Genomic DNA, 25,255 nt, shown 5'->3' on the forward strand with positions numbered 1-25,255 from the left:
AGTGAGCAACTTACAATAAAAAGATGTATATTATGGATAAAGTCCAATTATTACTTAGTTTTTATCATGCCAGCTGTAATGTAACAGAAGATTCATAATTTATTCAACAGCATGCCGATCATAGGCCATAAATACCACTAGGTCTTTACTTTTGCTTTTTTTTTTTTTTTAAGATTTTTTAATTATTTATTTGACAGAGATAGAGACAGCCAGCGAGAGAGGGAACACAGCAGGGGGAGTGGGAGAGGAAGAAGCAGGCTCATAGTGGAGGAGCCTGACGTGGGGCTTGATCCCGTAACGCCGGGATCATGCCCTGAGCTGAAGGCAGACGCTTAACCACTGTGCCACCCAGGCGCCCCTACTTTTGCTTTTTTTAAAAAAGGAGCTGATGCCTCTCATTGACAAAAGTATTCATCAATTAATTGAGTTTAACAATCCCTGGAATAGCCAGCCTCAGAGGATTTTTCTCTGATTTGACCGATCTACAATATAGAAAACAAACAATTTCTACGTTTGTTTTCAATCTCCTTGCTCATATTTCTGTTGTTTTTTTCCCACTGGTTTAAAATTAAAATTCTCTCTAAGCATCTTTATACAGAACTTGGAATCACTGTATCACAGGGCCTTTATTGCCATATCATAAAATTTATGTTATGTTATTTTATTCATTCACTCAACAAATGGTATTAATAAGTTTCAAGTATGTACACGATGTTATGAATAAGACATATCTAGTTTCACATTTTAGAGGGGGATAAAGATATTAATCAACTAATTATGCAATCCATTTTATGATTGCAACAGTCACAAGTGTTAGAGAGGTGTACGGATGCTATGAGACCACATAAAATGAAATTCTGACTTAATCTGGGTAAGAGGGATGGGAGAAAAGGCTTTCAGGAAAGTCTTCTCTGAAGGTTACTGTGAACATTAAATGTCTGAAAAGCACTCGGCATAACAGCCACTCAGTGAAGCAGTGATGATGAGGATGAGGAGGAAGAGGAGGAGGAAGAGGAGGATGACAACGACAAGACAACACAGTTAAATCATTCAGCTCAAAATCTTTCCTATTCCTCCAGACCAGGCATATGTAGGTATATATTAAGAACAGAAGCAGATGGGGCGCCTGAGTGGCACAGCGGTTAAGCGTCTGCCTTCAGCTCAGGGTGTGATTTTGGCATTACAGGATCGAGCCCCACATCAGGCTCCTCTGCTAGGAGCCTGCTTCTTCCTCTCCCACTCCCCCTGCTTGTGTTCCCTCTCTCGCTGGCTGTCTCTCTCTCTGTCAAATAAATAAATAAAATCTTTAAAAAAAAAAAAAAAACCAGAAGCAGACGTTCTAGGAATAACTACATGTCATCTACTGTTTCAGGAATTACAACAAAGGACCTGAGAGTTTGTAGCCATCCTACTGTTGTTATAACTGTCACAGAAACTGCTCATCAGAGGCTTACAGTGTGTGCTTCCCCAGGGCACTTCTGGTTCTCCTACTCTAATACATTATTTGAGATCTGAATGGATGTTGCCATGCTACTTGCAAGAAACAGAAGGGCTAGGGGTGAGTACAGCAACTCCAGTCATGATTAGGCCTCATTTCTCCAGTTTGCATGAAGCCATTGCAACTGTCCAATTCTGCCCTTCTGCATCTCTCCACAGTCCTCAGTATTAGCTCCTCTTCAGTCTGGGCCATCTCAGGGAACCCCAGATCCCATGACCTGCCACTGTATTTACTTTATTATTATTATTATTATTATTATTATTATTATTATTAATTATTTTACCTACCTCATAAAAGGGATAAGTGCCCTTATAAGAAAAGACATGAAAGATGATATCTCTCTGTCTCTCTCTCTCTCTGTACCATATGTGGATATAGTGAGAAGGTGTATCTGCAAGCCAGGAAAAGGACTCTCACCAGATCTGGACCAAGCTCACACCATGATCTCAAATTTTCAAGCCTCCAGAACTGTAAGAAATAAATTTCTAAGGCTTAAGCCACGCAGTCTATGGTATTCTGTTAGAGCAGTCCAAACTGACTAAAATAGGTACAAATACATCACTTCCCGATGGCTCCTTTGTAGTCCCTCCCTCAGGTCCTTCTCACCCTCTGATTCCAGGCAACCACTGATCTGTTCTTCTACACTATGGATTAGATTGGACTTTCTGGAATTTTCTATAAATGGAATCATACTCTATGTACTTTTTTGTGTGTATCATCTTTCAGTCAGTATAATTATTCTGAGATCCTTCCATGCTGTACCATTTATCAATATTCTTGCCATTCCTTTTTCTTGCCAAGTATTATTCCATCATATGGATATGGATATACAACACTTTGTTCATACATTCACATGTTGTTGAACAGTTGGGTTATCTTTAGTTTCAGGCTATCGCAAACAAAGCTACAATTAGTATTTGTACATAATTCTTGGTACAGACATGCCACACTAAGGTACAGTAAATTCCTCTTAGGTAAATACCCAGGAGTGGAATAGCTAGAACATACGCTAAGTAATTGTTTAACTTTTTAAGAAACTACTAAACTGTTTTCCAAAGTGATTATACCATTTCATATTTCCAGCAGTAGTGTATAACAGTTCCAGTTCCTTCACATCCTCACTGAGTACAAAAATCATGTTAATTTTTGCCATTTTAAAGGTGTACCTGGTTTAATTCTATGAAATATACATATCATCTTCATGTCATAAATCAGAAAAGTGAAGCTCTGCCTATATTTTTCTCCCAATGAGATAAATTATAAAAAGTCCCTTCGAAGTATACAAAATTGTGTTTTAATATAAAAATACAAAACTTCAAAAATGTCAAAATTCTTACACCATTTAATATTATAATTGAAGTTTTGTACTACAGATTTCAGTCACATTAAAATTAGCAAACAAATGAGGTTGTTGTTTTGTTTTTGTTTTTTAATTTATGTGACAGAGAGACAGCCAGCGAGAGAGGGAACACAACAGGGGAGTGGGAGAGGAAGAAGCAGGCTCCCAGCGGAGGAGCCCGATGTGGGACTCGATCCCAGAACGCCGGGATCACGCCCTGAGCCGAAGGCACACGCTTAATGACTGCGCTACCCAGGCGCCCCTAAAATTAGCAAACAAATGAGTTTTAATAGCAAGCATACACTAGAATATGAAATAGCATAAAAATGAAGTATCTTTTAAAAGGTCAGAAGGTCCGTATTTCATACTGTAATCACATGGAGTTAGGTAGGATGAGATAGAGACCTTCTTAGTACACTGAGTTATCAAATGTTGATAATGTTATGAATGTCTCACACGTCAATTTATCTCAAATGTTATCATGAGTAATTCCTTTGTAGAGAATAATTTTATTCAATGTTTAAAGGTTCCAAGATCAACCCTTGGCACAGCTTGGGCTTGTGAAATTTCAACCAGGATGCTAAAAATTGATGACCATTAAAGTTAAGTCAAAAAATGGGGAGAAAATAATTTTGCCATCCAATGACAGCAGCAGCCAGGAAAACTGCTAAAATGTTGTAAGTGCCAGAGCATGGAACTGTTGATGATCTCAGGCAGAAAGAAGAGGTTTATTATCTATACAGAAACTTGCTACCAACTCCCAAATACCTGGACACAGCAATACTTGTGAAGAAAGCAATGACATGATGGAAACTAGACAAGAAAAATAATTCAAGTTCACTTAGCAAGGTTTGAGTAAAGCAGCCAATATTAAAGCACTGCCAATCTGAAGCCACGGCTTTAAAAAGCCAAACACTCCCCTAATGTTCACTGGATCAAAAGTGATCTAATTGCAAAATAAAATGCATTAAAAAAACATCCAGGAGAATATAATGGCAATATACAGACAACTACAAATCAGATTCCTTTTAAAAGACTTCACACTTGCATCATGGAAAAAAATGACAATCTGCAGATTATTAGTGCTGCCAAAACTGAAAAAAGTTCTTGTGGCTAAAATAAAAGCAAAATATGCATAAATATACAAGGGTAACAAAAGACTATTTTTTGCTTGTAGGAGCACTGTAATTTTATTTAAATGGTAGGTGTTTCTGCAGAATAGAAAATGGAATTGCACTTAAAAAGACATCCAATTCTATATCTCATATATAGTAGTCATCTTTAAAATGTTGGCAGGAAAAAATGCCTACAGGAAAAAGAAAAGAAGCAAACTATTTTAAAATCATCCATATCATAATAACTCAAGAAACACTTCACCTATTCACTTTTTCCCTCCTTTCAAGTAAATCTGAGATACATTCTCCTTAAAGAAAACAAAAGCCACCATCAAGAATCAATTTGTTCTAAGATACTTGTGAACCTAAATCCCACAGCTATCTTTTCAATGTATGTTCCATGGGAAGTTGGGAGGTAAAAACACTATTCTCTTTGAACAATTTGGTTTCTTACACTTAAATAGGAGCAATGTTCAAAGTAATCATATTCATAAACAGTGGGTATTTCTGATTCAAATAGGAAGAAACAAGTATAAGTGTGGTCTTTCGCTCCCTTTCTGGGTTTTGTTTGTTTGTTTACTTTCAAAAGCTTTAAAAAATGAACTTGGTCTCCAGAACTCCAATGCAACACTAGTGAAGCAGTGGATTTTAAATCACCCACAGCTACTGTCTCACCACAGAAAATGAGATATAAAATCTGATTAGATTTTTTTCTTAAACATATAACATTATGTTTACATGTATTGGTATCCTTTGCATTAATAGAAGAACTAAAGAGAGACAATGAAATAAGCAAGCTACAACAGCACCTTTTCCTTCTTTCTTTTTTAATTAACAGTACCTTTTCTAAACACAGCAATTCATGGGCTCTGTTCTGAATTTACTAACATCAAATGTTCCTTCCAAAACAGATTTTCTACTGTGGCCACTTTAAATCAAGCTTATTAGCAGTTTGCAAATTTCTGCTGTGCATAGTGATGAAGTTTGTTTTGTTGGCATAAAATGTAGATATATTAACAGATGTTTTAGGTTCAAATCCAACTTGTAATTTAAGGTTAACATGCTGATTTTATAAAAAGGGGCTCAGAATTCCAAAAAGTGATTTAAGGCTGTTTTCAAGTTTTAATTTTATGCACACAGAACAAGAGCCATGATTTATAATATACATTATGCTATACAGAATATACTTTAGTACATAAAATTATTGGATTCCTTTTTAAAGCATGGATATGCAACAATTATTACAACTTTAAATTAGTGAAGAAGTAAAGAAAGCTACAGGGTTCCTCTTACACTAATAACATCTATCAATTACCAATTACTAGGGTTTTGTTTTGGGTTTTGTTGTTTCTTGTTTTTTGGGGGTTTTTGTTTTGTTTTGTTTTGTTTTTTTCCTATTCCTTTCATTCCCCTTCTACATACAGAGGGTTAGGTATTTACAATCACCATAAAGATAAAAAGCTGCACCCTGATTTACTTATTTATTTCATAGTTGTTTATCAATCTACATTACATCTTCATAAATTAATATTAAAAAAAAAAACCACCAGATACTTCTCTGTCTGCCTCCACCACTGTATTTTATTTTGGAATCATTTTCTCAAGGAAAAGTCTCAGAAAGAGAAGCCAAATGATAGAATCAAAGGAATAACCAGTTTTTGCCCTCCCAATATAAGGATAAATTTTTCCAATTTATCATTGTGTGAATTCACACATGTCCCTATAAATTCAACTAAGATGCATTTATAATTTTTAGTTATTTAATAATTTAGTAGATAGACAGTAATATGCACACTTAATTTACATTTCTATAATATTACTAAGTTGAACATTTTTCCTTTCAACTTTGATAACTATTTTCTTATATGAAAATTTATTTTCATTCTCTGAATATCTTCCTTTGCATATCACTCGTATTATTTTCATGAATTCTGTAAATGACATCAATATTAATTTTCTAGTCAACAAATGCATCCAATAGTTCATCATACCATTAACTTTATTGAGAATCTGAAATAATATCTGGTGAGGATGTGGAGAAAAGGGAACGAACTCTCATGCACTCTTGGTGGAAATGTAAATTGGTGCAGCCACTATGGAAACAATATGGAGGTTCCTCGAAAAATTAAAAATAAAACTACTATATGATCCAGTAATTCCACTACAGACTATTTACCCAAAGAAAAGAAAAGCACTAAGTCAAAGAGATATATGCACCCCTATATTCACTGCAGCATTATTGGCAATAGCCAAGATATGGTAGCAACCCATGTAACCAATGGTGAATGAAGGGATAAAGATGTGGTATAAATACACAATGCAATACTATTCAGCCATAAAAAAGAATGAAATCTTGCCATTTGCAACAACATGGATGGATCTAGAGAGTATATGCTAAGTGACATAAGTCAGACATAGAAAGGAAAATACTGTATGATTTCACTTACATGTGGAATCTAAAAAACAAAACAAACGAAAGAGAAACAGACTCATAGATACAGAGAACAAACTGATAGTTGCAGAGGGGAATTAGATGAGTAAGTGGGCAAACAGGTGAAGAGGATTAAGAGGTACAAATGTTCAATTATAAAAAATTAGTCACAGGGACATAAAATACAGCATAATATAAAAACTTTGGTGACAAATGGTAACTAAACTTATTGGGGTGACTATTCTGTAAATGATTATAAACATCAAATCATTAGGTATAGGTTGTATACCTAAAACATTAATATAATATTATATATGTCAATTATTCTTCAATAAAATTTTTAAAAAATGTATTGAGAATCTTAATACAGAAAGCCAGAAAATGTCACCCCTAAATCATTTTGCTTTTGTCTATTTTTAGGTTTTTCTTCTATTTTTATTTCAAACATATTGATTTATGTGTGTGTGTGTGTATATATATATATATATATATATATATATATATATATACTTACTTTTAATCTATTTTACATAGTAAAAATGTCTTCCTGTTTTGGAATCACATGAGATATAGGAAAAGTTTATCTACCTCCATATTCTAACCACAGTTTTGCAACATTGTGTGTTAAATAACTCATGTTCCCATTATATTCTCACCTAAGTTTCATATAATAAATTCTAATAAACATTGCTGGAATCTTTGTCCTTTCTTCAACATGAGTAGTACTGTTAACTTAGGAATGGGTATAATTTTGGTGACTTTATGGTTGAAATGAAACTGTCTGAAACTGCTTTCAAAACAGAGTTCTTTTCCAGTGGGAAATTACAGTAAAATTGACCAATAAGGTTAAGAATGATAAATATATTAATTTGGAATATTGCCAAACTCTAGGTATTAAAACAATCATTCAAGACACTTAGCAGAACACAAAATGTTCTAGGATGCTCATTATTATCATTTGAGACATTTTTAAGCCTAACAATATAAGACCTATGCTGTGAACTACATATTTAAGTTATAAAATTCAACTTTCAGCTTGGTTAAAACAGTTGAGTTAACTTTTTATTGGTAGATAGGCAAAAATAACAACATTTACAAAAGAAGCAAAATAAACATAATTTACTAAGATCATTTTAAATGTGTTAGCTGGTCATATTAGTATGTGTGTTTCTTACTTAATTATAAATGCTACACTCTTCTTTCATCTATTGATATATAAATAACAGTGATATGCATATTTGTAACACTTCTAAGCAAGCAAATGATTTCTCTGGCTAAATGATATCTCCCAATAGGATTACATGGTATATTATGTTGGCATGAATTAGTTTGTTAGGTAAATAATCTTAAATATGAAATAGCAATCAACAAGTATGCATAAAAATCACTTAAACGTGTATGATGTGCTTTCCTGAATTGAGTGATTCTAGTTTGTATATCTGAAGTAAATTCCCCAACTCCTGAATAGGGAAATTAAAATGAATGTTTAATTACAACAATATCAAAGTTTTTAAATTGCATCTTTATTTATCATCTCATAGATGGCTTCTTTTTTTCTGGTGGAAGATGCAAAACTGGCCAATTAAAATTTCTGGATGTAGAACCAGAAATTCCTATAACTTGTGAAATAGGAAAACTGAATGTTTGGGAGACAGTGCTAGTATAAAGACATCAATGTGGTAGTCATCAGCCTATAAATGACATTTAATGTCACGAGACTAAATGACATCTCCAATAATAAGTACAAATAGAGAAGAGAACCAAGTACTGATCCCTAGGGTACTCTGACATGAAGAGGTCTAGAGAAAGAGAAGCAAGGAACAAGAGAGTTATGGGCATCTGGGTAGATGTGCTGTCTCTGCTGCTCTGGGGTAAGTCAGGTAAGATGAAGACCAAACAATGACTAATGGAGATAGGAACTTGGAGGTCCCTGTTGAACCTAATCAGATTGCTGGCAGAGTGGTGGGGACAACAGTGTGATTAAAGTATGTTTAAGAGATACCTAAAGGAGAAGCAGAGACAAGTACAGACTTGTTGAGTTTCAATGCCAAGGGCAAAAAAGAATGGCTAGAGAAACAACAGGGGTGAAGAGACAAGAGGGAGTTTTTTGGTTGTTTTTAAGACAAGTGAAAATTTGTAACAATTAATTCTTTCTAAAGTTCCTAAACAACACATTCCCATAATCCAATCAAAAGCTCTAAGAGGAAAATCCATTGAGAAATGATGACCTGAGCTAAATGATAGGAAATATTTTTGTCTAGAAAACTTGATCCTCAATTAGGACAGTCTTATTTTCAAAGTGATTAAAAGGTATAGGGATTCTAACTACATATAAAAAGCCACAGTCAATTGTTCTCCTTTTCATAAATGATCTAGGGTAATGGGTAATCCCCTGATGATCGCTATTCCCAGAACAGGTAAAAAAGCAAAGCTGCTTTAAAAAAAAAGGGGGGGGGGGCGCCTGGGTGGCACAGCGGTTAAGCGTCTGCCTTTGGCTCAGGGCGTGATCCCGGCGTTATGGGATGGAGCCCCACATCAGGCTCCTCTGCTAGGAGCCTGCTTCTTCCTCTCCCACTCCCCCTGCTTGTGTTCCCTCTCTCGCTGGCTGTCTCTATCTCTGTCAAATAAATAAATAAAATCTTTAAAAAAAAAAAAAAAAGCAAAGCTGTACCAAGTGGTCTTTAGGAAGGCTATTAGTATGACTTGTAAACAAATTTTATATAAGTGATGAATTAAAATTGCTTTGGTATTTACTCATTGGTCAAATGTAGTAAGTTTAATTCAATAAAATAAAGCCGTAGGGGTGATGTTACTATCACCAGTTCAACTTAATGTTCAGAATGTGCTCTGAAAGAAATGGTTTAAATGTCTGAAAGCATCAGAATTGCACTGTTAGAGCATATAAAGTATGTAAATATAATCTAATCCTGCTTTAGCCACATTAAGTAACAAGGTTTCTCAGAACACCTAAAGCTTTTATGAAGAGGCCACTTTTCAAGAACCATAATGGGTAATTAATTCAAAATACCCATGGGGCCACACTCAAATGGTATAGACTCTTTGTCCCACTGAGCCCAGGAATCTCAAGCCATGTCCACTACTGGAGAGACCACACCACTGCAGGAGCAGCTGTTCGCGTCAGCCTCGCTGTTCTCCCTCCCCATTCTACCCGGGTACCATGACCGAGGCCTGGCGACCATACAGCGGAAGGGATTGCAACTGCACTACCATTTACTTTGCATTTCTTTGCTGAAATGAACACAATTTTGAGGTAATCACTGGTTAATATCAAAACCCAGGGGACGTATAGAAACTAAACCTTACACTAAAATTTAAGCTGAACTCAACAAACTCATCCGAATAATAGAGCCATTTAATCAGGATCAACTGTAACTACAGAACCAAGCGTCATCCAAATCTCACCTCGTATTAATACTTAAGGCATTCCAGAAACCATCATGAAGGTGTACGCACACTTTTAAATACACGGCATTGCCCTCAGAACATTTCCAAGTTGTTGTGTTATGAAAATGCCAACAGAAATTTTAATTTAATTAAAATGGACAAATATCAGCCTTTCTCTTTTGGAAAATTTTGTCTCTGAAGACACGTCTGAAATGAAAATTTGCCCCTATAATTTTTTTTCTTTGAGAACTGCACTTTCCTGACAGCAATATGCAGTTCCACGCAGTTACACCCACTTCCCACTGCTTTTCAGACTTATGTAGCAGAAGCGCCACCAAAATACACATACATATTCATAAGCTGTCTGAAGCATTAATTCCACACATGGCAATGTACACTTGCATCTGTGGTTGGAGCTTCTAATTTGCAAAAGCAAATATAATGTGTCTAAAAATCTTGATGAGTGAGTCTTTCAAATTCAAGCCCAGAACATTAAGGATCCACATATACATAATTTCAAGCAGCAATAGGCTTAAGTTTTCTGACTACCTAATATAATTCTTTCCAAGTCAGAGTGTCACTATATGAATATGATTATTGCCAATGCTAATTTCTCTAATTTACTTCTTATATGTATTTCAGGTTATAAATATTCATAACCAAAGTCCTCTGGTAGGGTCTCTCCTTCCACTAGTAAAAACTAAATTCTACTTGCTATAATATAAATCTATTTTCTCCCATTCTAATTTATGATATGGCTAAGAAAAGTAGCTTGCAATATCTTTTCAAAATAAAGAAATAACAACCCACCCTTTCTTTTTTTTCAAGGTACAATGGTCTAGTGGTGGAAACACTGACAATAAAATATTCAAATCATCTTCCACATCTCTGATTCTTTTTCATTTTTTTCTTTTGTTCTTTTTATGGTAATAATTTCACCAGTAGTTCAGCTGATCTAGTGCCTCTGCCCTTGAGTTCTAATTTTGCTTCAGTACCTATAAATAACATCTCCCCTTCACTCCTCTTTCTTGGGTGGGGGTACCTCCATGATGTGGCAGCTGGTTAGGCCAAGAAAAGCCCTGGGTTGCTAATTCATGACTTTTAAGCACAGAAATTTGCACATAAGTGCTTCACAAATAAAGAACTGAAGGATTGGCATCAACCTAAAAGTACGTAAACAGTTCGCAAGAAGCAAAGTTGTAGACTTGCTAATTTCTTGGCAAATTTCAATATGATAAAAATCACCAAAAGGTGAAAACCTCAATTAAACAAGCAATTGTTTTAACATGGTTAAACACGTGACATGTTAATGAACTGACTTCATAAATCTTGGTAAAAGAAAACAAACTGCTTCTCCACTAATATTTTGGAAAAGATGACAAACTACTTTGTTCGGATTTTGACTTCTTATTTATTTGTGTTGATTTTATTACACATGCTAGTGGTTCAAAACAAACACCTGAAATTGCTCAGGGTTTCCTGAGGAAAGCCTATTGCCATATTTGGAGATCTGTTTATTTACAGAACTTATTTTCTCTTCCTAAAAGACTGCAGTAGCAAAGATTAAAAATGTTCATTAAAGAATCTTGCAAACGAACATAAAATATTTGGTAGCCCAACGACTGGGAAAGCACTGCGCTCTCTCACAGAGTGGCTTCGCAGGAGGCTACTTACTCACAAATATATGTATCTTCCAGAAAGATCCAAACTATTTAAAGTAGATTCTCATTATTTGCAGATTCTGTTATCTGTGAATTCGCCTACTGGCTAATATGGATTTGTGACCCCAAAATCAATATTCACGGTGCTTTCAGGGGCATTCTCAGACATTTCTGGGTCATTCACAGAGTGGCAAAATTTCTGAGTTGCCCAATGTGCCCATCCCCAGCTGACACTCTGCATTCTTGTTTCAGCTCTCATACCGTGAACAAGTATACTTTTCTCAGTCTAGTAAGTGCCACTGTTTTTGTTTAAGTTTTTCTGGGCTTCCCATTGGTGATTTCCTTATTTAAAATGGGCCCCAAGCATTATACCAAAGTGCTATCTAGTGTCCCAAGTGTAAGAAGGCTGTGATGAGCCCTATGGAGAAAATATGTGGGTTAGATCAGGCATGAGTTATAGTGTTGCTGGCCATGAATATAGTAAACAAGGTGTCTTTAAACAGAAACACACATAAGGAGGAATATGTATCTATCGGTAAACAAAAATATGACCAGAGGCTCCCAGGAATTAACACTGTATTTTCCCTAGGAGCAATGAGTGGTTCATTATCTACTAATTCAGTGTTTGAAGTGACTTTGTAGAACATTACTACCACTAACTGTGTATTTCCAATCAATTTCACCATGCTACACCATCCCAGGGGGAGGTGACAAGGGGAATAAAGCAGAATATTCACATTAGTTTAAAACTTTGTTCCTAGATTTGGTCCAATTTTTATTTAATTAAAGTCTGCATTTTGGACTTTGGGGTTTATTAGAGTGTTATCTTTGATTTATAGCAAACAAAGAAACAGAAAACTCAACGTCTATGGACTGACTGTATGACTTTGAATCTAACAAAGAAATTACTTTTCTACTGCAATCCTAAAATCACTACTCTTTTTCCTTTCCAATGTCTTCTTTTTTTTTTTTTTTTTAAAGATTTTATTTATTTATTTAACAGAGATAGAGGCAGCCAGCGAGAGAGGGAACACAAGCAGGGGGAGTGGGAGAGGAAGAAGCAGGCTTCCAGTGGAGGAGCCTGATGTGGGGCTCGATCCCAGAATGCCAGGATCACACCCTGAACTGAAGGCAGACACTTATCGGCTGAGCCACCCAGGTGCCCCCTTTTCAATGTCTTCTTATTTGGGAAGACCATGTCTCAAGAGAATACATGATTTGCTGTACCTTGTAAAACCCAAACGTAAAACTGTGAACACTATAAACTCTACATATAGACCAAATGCCAACTTCAAATAGAAAAGAAAAAAAACAGGTTTGTCTTTGCTGTTGTCATTGGTGGATCTTCTTGACAGAAAGTCTTTGCCAGATGTATAAATCTTTCCCTGCAGATATCATATCAATATCATCAGGTTGTTTCAATTCTCTGTTTCAGTCACTTTAGGAAAACAATCCAATCCCTCATTCCTCTCCTTCCTTTTCCACTCTTGCTCCCTACCTGATTAAGACCACTGGTACCAACTGCACCTATTTTTAAAATGTTACCGTATGCCATATAGATTTTAAATTTAAAACATTGTTTTAATTTGGAAATTTAAGATAATGCAATAAACACGTTTTGTATAATACTTCTGTTAATTTAATTGTCAGAAACTGTATTAGTCAGCCAATCTTTGTTTCCAGAGAAACAAAACCCGATAGTCTGTATATATGTATGTGTGTATACACACACACACACACACACACACACACACACACACATATAATATATAATATAATATATAATATATAATATATAATATATAATATATAATACAGAAATGGCTCACATGAGTGTGGAGGCAGGCAAGCTAGAAACTCAGGCAGAAATTGATGCTGCTTTCTTTTTTATTTTTTAAAAGATTTTATTTTTAAGTAATCTCTACACCCAACATGCGGCTCGAACTCACAACCCCAAGATCAAGAGTCTTATGCTCTACTGACTGAGGCAGCCAAGTGCCCTAATGCTATATTGACATTTCTTCTCAGTTTTTGTTCTTTAGGCCTTCAACTGATTGGATAAGGCCCACCCACATTATTATTTAAAATCAATTGGTTACGGATGTAACTTCTACAAAATACCTTCATGGCAATACTCAGATTAGTGGTGAACCAACACATGGACACCACAGCCTAGCCAAGTTGGCACATGCAACTAATGCACACGGTACCTTAAACCATAAAGATGCCTCCAATGAACACCAATAAACAACAGAAAAAAAAGAATAAATTGAGGCAACAGTCCTGAGCTTAAATCCGAGCTATTTCACAAACTGTGTGGTTTTAAGAAAGCCCTTTTTTTTTTTTCTCTGAACCTCAGTCTGTTTATTTGCAAAATGGGAAGGCAGTGTATTCATATGTAGCTTTCGTTGGTGTCGTATGGATTTGATGAAGAACTTAGGGCATCAATGAGTGGTAGTACTATACTATTAGTGTTATGTGTTTTAGAACCGATTAGCAGACATTGATATATTCCCGGCAGGTCGTAGGTGTTCCATAAATGTGTGTGGAAGGAAAAAAGGAAAGAAGGAAGAGAGGGAGGGAGGGGTGAGAGGAGAGTGAGGGAAAAAAAATGAAGGAAGGAAGGGGGAAAAATAAGTAAAGGAAGGAACGAATGTCAAAGTTCACTTTTGGAAAGAACAAAGTCGTCATATTCGAGACTACAGAAGAAAACAAATGAAAATTTTAAAAACTAGTCCCTGTTCTCAAGCAATTTACACCTGACATGTAGTCAATAAGGCCAGTTTGCAAATAACCACAACACAAACATATTAAGTAAGAGAAGCAGAAGTGACTACATCTAATGCATGAAGCAATTTAAGAATTCTGGTGTAAGTTCAAACAAAAGGCACATTTTGAAACCATGAACGGTCAAAACCAAACACATGACATATGAGATCTGCCATCCACTGTAGATAGATCTAAATGTGGTTGTGTAGACCTGGATTACCTTACAAATTAATTGATAAGGACAGAGTGTTGCTAAATTTAAAACAAGGTCACAAAGCAACATCTTCCGAATGACACTATTGGAATGGAACATGTAAAGGAGAACTGTAATTCAGTCAGTTGGGATGATGGATAGGGATCAGAACCTGAAGATCCATCATTGTTTACATCAAATTATCCAAGGAAAAGAACCTTATCAGGTGACCCAATAAGGCAACGAGGTTTTCGCACAACCTGGATGGAATATCCTTCAAGACCAACCAATTCCTCATGTTTCAACTTGGGGCCGATTCAGCACCTTTCCAGTTACTGATTTGCAGATGTCTTGCTGTGGAGAGGCAATACCCTCTCCACCATTAAAGCACATCACTCACTGTGAATTGGTAAACAGCAGTTCTAGATCATAAAAATTTTTTGTAAGTTTTATTAGCAGGGTTTGTCTTCTAGGAACTATAGCAACTCTGGCTAGAAGGAAAAAATAAAATTTCTGGAGCTTAAAATTTGAGAACCAAGAACTGCACCTCAATGAAGCAGTCATGTGACAGGCCATGCATGACTGTCCCCCTCCCTGATGCTGGTCTTTGAGCCATATTTGTATATTGAAGGCTAAAAAGGACCCAACAGCTTCAACAAAAAGATAGAAGGCAGGAAGTATTTTATTAGGCAGAAATTGTGAGTAGACCATTCCAGATGGAGAAAAAAGTACAGCAAATGTTCAAAGATGGGGAAACACACTGTACATATTGATTAAAACAGTCCAATTTTGATGTCCATACATAGGAAGATTGAATAAGAAAACTGTAAAGGTAAACTGGACATTTGTAGCACTGTAAATGACCAGATTGGAAAACTTTTTTTTTTTATTTTACTGGCAATGGGAAGCCATCAAGTTTTGATTTTTTTTTTTTTGAGCTGGTGAATATCTATTAGTAACTACATTAGCATAATTAACTTTTGAGAGCATAGGAGATATCTTTGACGAGGGAGTGACTGGTCCATGAAGTTTACTGCAAAAACCTACATAGGAGATAATAATAATCCAAGCTGAAAATACAGTTGTTGAAATAAAAACAGAGGATGTGAAGGTGAGACACTCAGGAAAAGACAATTACTGGAATTCACCAAACATCTGATTGGATGGGAAAGGTGGGGGACCTAGAAAGGTTGATGTGTACTCCAAGGTTAGTGATTCAGATTTCAACAAGGGCCACTAGGAAAAACACACGTGCCAAGGAAAAAAATGGATATAGAGTAGCAGGAAAGACAAGGAGGCTGAGTTAGACAATGGGAATTTGGCCTTAAATAATGAACCCAGGTGCAGGTGTTAAAAAGTGATATTAAGAGGGGCGCCTGGGTGGCACAGTCGTTAGGCATCTGCCTTTGGCTCAGGGCGTGATCCCAGCGTTCTGGGATCGAGCCCCACATCAGGCTCCTCTGCTAGGAGCCTGCTTCTTCCTCTCCCACTCCCCTGCTGTGTTCCCTCTCTCGCTGGCTGTCTCTGTGAAATAAATAAATAAAATCTTAAAAAAAAAAGTGATATTAAGAGAGTCAAACGATTAGTGTAAAATGGTGTTTGAAAGTTATGTAACAGCATAATAGTAAGCTTTTTAAAAAGAGCAAATGCGAACACATACACAAATATTACTAAGAAAAAAGAACATCAAAATATGCTAATTAATCCTGGAAGTTTTGAGAGAAAAGAGTTTTGAGCTATATTTTCAAATACTTATTATAAAGGTAGGATCAAAATAAGGGAATTGCCTTTTCAGTCGTGACACAAGATGGAAAAAAAACTGACACTAAACACTTTTTAAGCAACTGTACTTAGTATTATATATACTAAGGATTTTTCTGAGTGAAAAAAAATAGCATATATTTACATAAATGATATAGATCTCTTATTTTTAAAACAAGCTAATCTCAATCCTTCCACAGATCTTTTTCTTTCATTGTTATAGCCATATTTTACAAGTTTAATATTAAGGCATATAATGAATTTCTACCAATTATAATGTATCAATTATTGCTAATAAATACACTACTTCCTCTGTTTCCTTTCATTTAAAACTATTAGCAAAGTAATAGTGGGGAACTTCATTATAAATCATGGGCAAATTGACTCAAGTTTCTAAGGACTAATACATCTAAATGGTAGAAATACTGGGGTGCCTGGGTGGCTCAATTGGTTAAGTGTCCCACTCTTGATTGTGGCTCAAGGTCATGATCTCAAGGCCCTGAGATGGAGCCCCTTGTCAGGTTCCTTGGAGTCGGCTTGAGATTCCCCCTCTCCCTCTGCTCCTCCCCCACTTGCATGTGCTCACTCTCTCTAAATAAATAAATAAATAAATCTTTAAAACAATAATAAATGGTAGAAATAGTATTTTTTAATTTCACTTTAAGCAATCTATAAAATAATGTTTTAGTTACTTACGGCTAATGTTTGTTTATGACTGAGAGAGCTCACAGTCCTAAGGTGGAAACACAGGTATGCCATGTATGCTGTATGCAGTATGCCATGTATGCTGGATAGCTTTATGCGTCAACCTGGCTAGGCTGCAGTACCCAGTATTTTAAATCAAGCACTAATACAAATGTTACTGTAAAGGCATTTTGTAGATGTGACAAATATCTACAATGAGTTGACTTGAAGTAAGATCACCCTCAATAATCTGGGTAGATCTCGTCCAATGAGTTAACAGACCTTAAGAGCAAAATGAAGGTTTCCCTGAAGAAGATGAGATTCTGCCACATGACTGCAGTACCAGTTCCCACCTGAGAGTTTCTACCCTGACAGTCTGCTCTTTGGATTCCAGACTTAACAGCCCCTACAATCCAAAAGCCATTTCTTCTAAATAAACTTTTTTTTACATGCCCCCACACATCCCCACCCCCACCCATATTCTACTGGTTTTGTTTCTCTGGAAAACCCTGACCACTACAACATGATAAATGTCATGGCAGAAGTATGAACACACAAGATTAACAACCTGTGGGGTTAAGGAAGGTTCCACAGAGGTCATACAGTTGGGCTGAGCCTTGAAGCTATGACACCAGGCAGAAAAGGGAGCGTGGTAAGGGGCTATAATGTCATGCAGGTTAGAAGAACCAGGATGGTCAGAAGTCCATAGGTTTGAGAAATCATGAAGTATTCAGGAAAATGCCAAGTATTTCTCCAGGTACAGTGGAGAACTCCAGGTACACATAGGAAATGGTCAGAAGCTGTCTTCATGAGTCATGTTCTGTTCAGGGGGTGATGGGAAGCACCAGGGAATTTTAAGTAACAGAGACACAAGATTTGAATTATATTTTAGTAAGATTTTTTTTTTAAGTAGGCTCCACACCCAGTATGGAGCCCAATGCAGAACTTGAACTCACAACCCTGATATCAAGACCCGAGCTGAGATCAAGAGTCGGACTGCTTAACCAACTGAGCCACCCAAGCACTCCAGGGAAAATTACTTTTGTAAGGCAAAGTATGGGAGACAGATAATACCAGTCTTATATTTCTGCTGTCTCTTTTTATGGAGAGGCAGTAAGTGTTACAGAAACTCAAGTAAATTCTATCTTTAATTAATATTTATCGTTGCAATTATAAAGAACACATGTTAGCCGAGGGAGCTGAATGAGTTAATAACACTCCATTTAGTGGTTGGTAAATCAAAATTCCATCTAGCAAGCTGAGTCTTCACTCTCCACAACCACAGAAATCTGGAGATTTTCCAAATGTTCCACCCACCCATAAAGATAAAGGTACGCAAAAAGCAAGGTAACAATCAAACAACACATAGTTTATAAAACTAAACTGTTCAGAAAGCAAAGTGCTCCAGCTAATAATCTAGCACTTTGGGTCCTTTCTTGGTACCTGGTAGAGATACCAAGAATCATAATACTAGCTTGACCCTTCCGTACGCTGTCTACCCCTTAAACACATTCAATGCCTCCTCTTACCAGAACCTTGTTTCAACAAAGCAATATTCAGAAAACATCAAAAGCACTAGACTGCCAGCAAGTTCTCTAACCAGTAGTAGAAGCCCAAATGTGCTTCTTTGTGCTACCCTCCCCACACTCAATCCCAGCTAAGAAAATGCATCCTAATTTTTAAAACAGAGTTACCACAGCAACAAAGTGAACAGTTAAAAAGCAATGAACTTAATCAATGCAAGTCATTGTTGGAAAGATTATCCCTTGAGACAAATCTCTCACTGCTAAGATTATTGCTATTTATCTGAAGTGTTTTCTGAAAAGGTAAGAATGACTGACTGAGGGCTTCAAATCAATGAGGTAGGGTTTTTTTTTTCTTTCAATGAGCTAAAGCTCCCAGTAGACCTAAGCTACACTTTTAATCATGACATTAATCGATAACAATTACACCCAAGAGAATGCCAATATAGGTTTTCCAGGAAATCACATAGGGTTTAAAGTGCTATACTTGCAGAAGTAGTCAATATCATGTATTGTAAAACAGAATTTAGGTTGATGTCTTCCTAGTTCCCTAGAGCAGAATTTTGGTGCTCCAGACCCAGAAATGCTAGCCTAATGTTTCTCAAACATTAATGTACTTATGAATCACCTGGGGATCTTGCTAAAATGCAGATTCTGATTCAGTTGGTCTAGGGTGGGGCCTGAGATCTACAATTAGAAGTGCCCAGGTGATGTCCACGCTGAGGTCCGCAGACTGCACCTGAGGTAGCAAGATGTAAGCGCACATTACTGTCCCATCGGGAGAAAGGGCACACAAAAGGCACGCATACCGGTGGAAAGATGCTTACAAAGGAAGGATTTCACCATAAGAGAGACTCTACTTCTAGAACTGCCACCTCAAACTGCCCTCCTTGGAAAATGACTCGAGAAAAATGGCAACACTAAACATACCCTGAGGAGTAGCATCTTCCAAATGTATCCCAAGGAACCCCAGTTATCTAGGATATTAACAGGCGATGCCAGAAATATAAGACACTAAAAGGAGATTCAAGAGTCACAAAACTGAATTAACCAAACATTAAGTAAGAATGGCTAACATCTGTTAAGCACTTCTCCATGCCAGGCGTTGTTCTAAGTATGTGACATGGAATAACTCATTTAATCTTCATGGCAACTTTACGAGGTCGAAACTGTGTCATCATCCCCATTTCACAGATGCGGAGAGAGAAGCAAGGAAGCTAGGGAAGCTAAGAGTCACAAGGCTGGTGAGTGATGGAGCCTCCAGAGCCCTGCCCCCGCTCTCTGCAACAGGAGCACACTTCAGTGTTGGTGGGAAGCGTGAATCACCACAAGGGGAGACAAGGATGTGTAAGTTGCCAACGAAGGGGGACATGCAACGGAGAGGAGAGAGGAAAATTTAAAAGTTAGGGCAAGATAGGAAATGAGAGCAAGCTGGAGAAAGGAAAAATTAGAAAATGAAAGTAATGTTTGGAGAAAAAAGCCAGATTTATAAGAGTGTACTAAGAAAACAGAGGCATCACCCACTCAGTCTTTGATGTCTGAATGAAGACCAATCTGCTTGGCAAATAAACGCCCAGGAGGGAAAGCAGGTCAAGTGGTGGATCTCACCAACCACAGGAGGACTTGAACAGTTTACTTGCACCAAATACATGAAAAAGCACTCAAAGACAACAGAGTCATGATTATTCTTATACTAATTACCTAATTTACAGATTATCTGTGTCCCCTGCTGGGTCTCTTTCTTCTTCCTACAGGATTGTTTGGATATTTTCCTTCTAATTAGCAACTCTGTAAGACTGAGTAGGGAGAAGAGAAGACTATTAAATGGGGGGGGGGGGCGGTTGTTGATTTTTGTTTGTTTGCTTGTTGAGTATGTTGCTCTTATTTTGGGACCTAGCATTAGGGTTGGGAAAGGGCATAGGATATGCAACTAATATTGAAAGTGCATTCTTTGTAATCCTAGATTTCAAGGAACCCTCTCTCCCTGGACTTCATGTTGCTAGACCCAGTCTGAATTATGTAGTCTGAGCTAGAAAACAGCCGGGGCATTATGCAGAGTATACCTCAGGTCAGACAGAACTATAAACAAAGTAGTTGTTTGGTTAGATGAGCACTGGGACACAGTTCAGATTGTTCAGACAAGCATTAAAACAAAAACTGACCTCGGAAACTTCTGACATTCACTGATCCCTAGTGCAATCTACATACAGAGATGCTCACGGAAAATTCTAGCACTAGCTTAAGGACAAGAAAAACCTTAACTGGAGACAAGGAACTGCCTTTCGGCATCCAGAAATGATCTGATGTGTAAATGTATTTACAAGTACAGAAATGAAGCTAATTCTTTCAAATGAAACAAGGGGGGTCCCTTGGCCTCCAAGACTGACAGGTGTCCCAACAACTGTACTTACTCTTCACCATCACCTCACCCTCACTAGCTCTGCTGCCTGATTTGTGCTAGGCACCTCCGTGTGTAGGGTTCTAAGGTGAAGCAATCTAATTTTGTTATGCCGGTACTTCAACCTACATTTACAAACTTTTCAAATATTTTAATTTTATCTAAATGTTTTCCATCAGCATGTTCCTTTTTACAAAAATCCTTTATTGTTCCAAGACACAAATCATATCCCTTTGAATTCCAGATGAAAACATTTTAGGCCTATTTATGATTGTATTTCAATAGACATGTATACACATGTAAAGCAGCTTCAGTGTTATTTAAAAATACACTTCAATAGGTCTCATTGTGTTGATATTAGCAAGCCACTTAAGAAAATGTTTCCAGGTGGCAGGCACCTGCTCCGGCTTTGAAACACCAACCTCAAAACCTATAGTCAAGCACCAAAATGGGGAAGAGCAACAAACTATATATTTCAGCACCTAGCAGTTTTGGCAGCTCATTTGGAACTGGTTATTGCCAGCTGGGCATTTTGCCATTTCCTTGAGGCAAAATTAAAGTGGAAGATGCAAGGGTTTTATTGTAATTTTCCACCACATATTTATATCATTATGGGTTTTGTGCTGCTCTAGTCCCCACACAGTCTCACTGAATATCTTCTTATTATGTCACTGAAATTTGAAGCAAATATAGGATGATGCAGTGAAAACAAGTGGGCACTGTGTATAGTAAATGATTGCTGAAGATAACACTATGCCTATCAGAATGGGCTACATAATTTGCAGGCCCTGTGCAAGATGAAAATGTGGGGCCCTATGTTCAAAAGGCAGAAGAAAAGTTCCATTAAAGGTACTAAAATACCAAGATTTTTCCTTTCCTCTGCAGTTTCTCTCTCAACCTGCCATGGTAGTGTTTATTTGCGAGTCTGTGTTGTGATCCCTCAGGCACAGGGTTACAAGCAGAGTGACTGTAGACCTGGGGTACCAGCCCGTATTTGCCCCCAGGTGCACACAAACTGCCCCCCCCACCATTGGGTACTGAGTCTCCTTTCCCTCCAGCTGCAAACCAATGTTCTGCACACCTACTGGGAGAGGGGAAGTCAAGTCAGGGATGTCCCTTCCCCAAGGCACACCACCCAACCCATCCCCAGGAGCACCCAAAATCTCTGTGTAAGGATGCATCAGGCACCTAAATTGGGATAGGTGAGAAGTTCACCCATTGAGGCACCATTGTGACACTCCGGGATGGGGACAACTGCATCAATGACCAGTTCTGAAATATCCTGGGCTCTTGTTCTAGAGCCCACCCCATCACCACCAGGTACTGTAGGCAGCAGCAGTTGTGGGACAGGAGTGAGAAAGAAGAGGCCAGGTCCTTGAGGTCCTAGGAGGCGGGGGAGCAAGCAGGGAAAAGAATGGGCAGGCTCCATTATCCCAACAGACTTTACTTACAAAACACAAATTCAAACATAAAACTAAGGATTTCAAGCCAGCAAAGCCACAGCATTAAACCTTAACTGAATGCTCTGGTCACAGACCCATGAAGGCAGCCCTGATTCATAAAAAAAACAAACAAAAAAACAAAACAAAAAAAACCCCCAAGACCTGTGGGTCTGTGCTTACTTCCACAGCATATATACTAATATTGGACAAGAGACATTAGTGTGAGCCCCACACAAGGATGACACACAAATTCATTATGTGTTCCATATTTTTATTTTATAGAACTAAATAAAAACACACACAGGAGTACACACAAAACTGGGAAAATCTGAGTAAAACGGGGGAACGGTGGATTGCATCAAGTCAGTACCCTAGTTGTAATATTATACCACAGTTTTGCAAAATGTTACCATTGGGAGAAACCATGTAAACTATATAGGAATTTTTCTGTATTATTTCTTACAACCATATATTGTAATTATCTCAATTTTAAAAAGATCCAAGGCCTATTAAATGGACAAAAAAACAGCATACAGGCCATCATTACCAAAACTACCTATACCTGGATATGTTCAGAACATTAAGTTGAATATAATTTGACTTTGATATGATATAAAAGAACAATTCTTTAAATAACTAGGTCGAATACACAATCTGTCATCAGCATGTTAACCATACTGCACGCTACCGAGAGGAATGTGCTCGGCTATATTTCTTGTTAAAACTTCTCTTACCTACTTAAGAGAAAATGAAAACACAATCTAGAAACTACAAAAATACTCTAGAAACCAAAGTGGTCTTTGCAAAAGCATGCCTTTATTCACCGAAGGGGGATAAGTGTGTATTAAGTAGCGCAAAATCAACTTTAAAATGTGAAGTTATGCACCCAGAAAGTTGGCGTGGGTACCCTTTACAACTGAAAGTACATATTTGATGCTGGTACACTTACTTAATTTTTATATACATAAGACAAAACATCTTGCCTGTCAAATACTAAAAAAAAACACAAAAGTATAATAGGGAAAATCCGAATTCTCCAGACTGAGTTCCCAAGGACCTGAGCCAAGTGAGAATTCTTTGTTGCTTTTTAAGACTGTGTATGTGAGCAAATGCCCACAGGGGGATCAGTCTTGTCCCAGTCCTGGGGGAAAGGGTGTGGCCGTGTCTGTGGAGTCTCAGAGGTAAAGACTGCTCAAAGGGCACCTAATTCTACTTGAACTGCATTAAGTAAAATAATAGAAGACACGCCCTCAACACCACAGAGCTGAACACATCGAAAATACTCTACAGACATTAGCAATTCATATCAACTGTGGCAGCCTGTTCCCATTCTGACCTCTTAAGTGCTTAGCACCAACTCAATATAAATTATGCATCTCATTACTATTTCTTGGTCAGACAGACAGCATTCATAGCCAAGATAAACCCACCTTTGGTTCAAGCCAGGACTTTACAGAGACCTGAAGAACTGATTACACAAAGCAAGAGGTTTGGGATCCAAATTAATTTTGCCTCTGCTAACTCTGTACCTCTGGGTAAAACACTGAGCTGTTCATTAGTAAAATGGAATTTGAATTTCAAAGATAAATGAATATTCATTCACTTTGGGGAATTACATACTAAGGCATTCAAAAAAAATTTTGTTGAATGAAAGACTGAATTAATGAATGGATATGTACAGACTTTCCTCCAACCTGGCTTTATTCTCTTCACTAGCTAAATTCCCTTTCAGCTTTATTTCAGAGTTAAAATATCGAAGGAGAAGGGAAGGAACCACAAAGAAAACAGCACTTTGCTCGTGACCTCGCTTGACTGTATCGTGCTGTACCGTGACATAATTCATCACTGTCAGCACCAGTCAGATGTGGCTACGCGGGCAATCCAAGTCAGCGTTTGCCAGGTGTGGCAAATTACCCAGTCTTCATCTAGCCAAGCTTTGAGCCCGGCAGTCTAACAAAAAGCACTTAAGAAACCTCCCGAGGCAGGAGAGCAGCGTTGGCTGCCTATCAATGTCTCCTCGCTCGTGGTGCCCTAGTTATGTTCTGGCCGTCTCAGGTTCCTATGGAGTCCTAGCTTCCTGACTGGGCCAGTGTACTGAGGGACTGGGCTTCTCCTGTCCCATCCTGGGCCTTCACGTCCCAACCAGCTTACCCCTAATGTCTGCATGCGCCCCAACCACAGTCTGCACACCTGACTCTGATACACTTTCTCAAAGGGATATTCAAAACCCTCCCTCCTTGGTGTAGGCTTGGATCCCAGGCTGGCAGGCCGCCCTCTCAGCGATTCCCTGCCGCCTCCGCTGCTGGCACCAACACAAATACAGCTTTGTATCTACTTGCCACAAAACCCTTGACTCTGTTCTCTTCCATCACTGATTCCTTAGCACTCAAAACTAAGCCAATTATATTTCATGAAATTTAATGAGCTACAGTGCAAAAATATTAATGACCAAGCAAAATATAGGTTAAGAACCTGAATTGTGTGATTGTATAAGTAGTGGAAAGGATGGCTTAATATTTAAATAAGCACTAATCTAAAAGAAGATGACAAAATATGTGGTTGAACATAGATGAATGATGCAAAGTGCTTTGTGTCTTAAAAACTAGTTTTCTAAAATGTGTCATTCAAATCAATGGCTACTCTAACTCCCCTGCTCTTCTTCCAAGCTCGATTTCAGAGGTTTCTTACCACCTTTAAAGCTAAAAAGCTACTAAAAATGTGCATCAAATAACCTTTTAATCGTCAAAGAAAAATTACCACAGTCAACTGCGCAGTCCTATAACATTAAATAATTAATCACGACATGGCAAAACTACCATTAGACGTATCTAAAGTATTTAAGCTAAATCAAACAGATGGTAATCAGCCATTTCTTTCCAGTCCACTAGAAGATCAGAGTTAACAAGGATACCATTGAGAGTCTCATGATTTATATTCTTCCAACATCTTTTCACCTACCCATTCCAGACCTTCAGTTTCAAAATGTCCCTAGAAGGAAACTGTTGCAAGCAAGAGGTTAAACATAACAATGAGAGG

At 37.5% G+C, this 25,255-nt stretch overlaps 1 protein-coding gene and 1 pseudogene across 4 annotated transcripts in view; one reads left to right on the top strand and one right to left on the bottom strand.

Moving 5' to 3' along the window:
* PRKD1 (protein kinase D1) overlaps window positions 1–25,255 on the bottom strand; it is a 310,996-nt gene that overhangs the window by 191,103 nt on the left and 94,638 nt on the right. The gene's annotated exons all lie outside the window — the stretch shown is intronic.
* LOC148107105 (U6 spliceosomal RNA) lies at window positions 22,392–22,492 on the top strand (annotated as a pseudogene).

Source organism: Ursus americanus, chromosome 35 (assembly GCF_024610735.1).
Source record: "Ursus americanus isolate L20-20 chromosome 35, mUrsAme1.1.p, whole genome shotgun sequence".
NCBI classification, from domain to species: Eukaryota; Metazoa; Chordata; class Mammalia; order Carnivora; family Ursidae; genus Ursus; species Ursus americanus.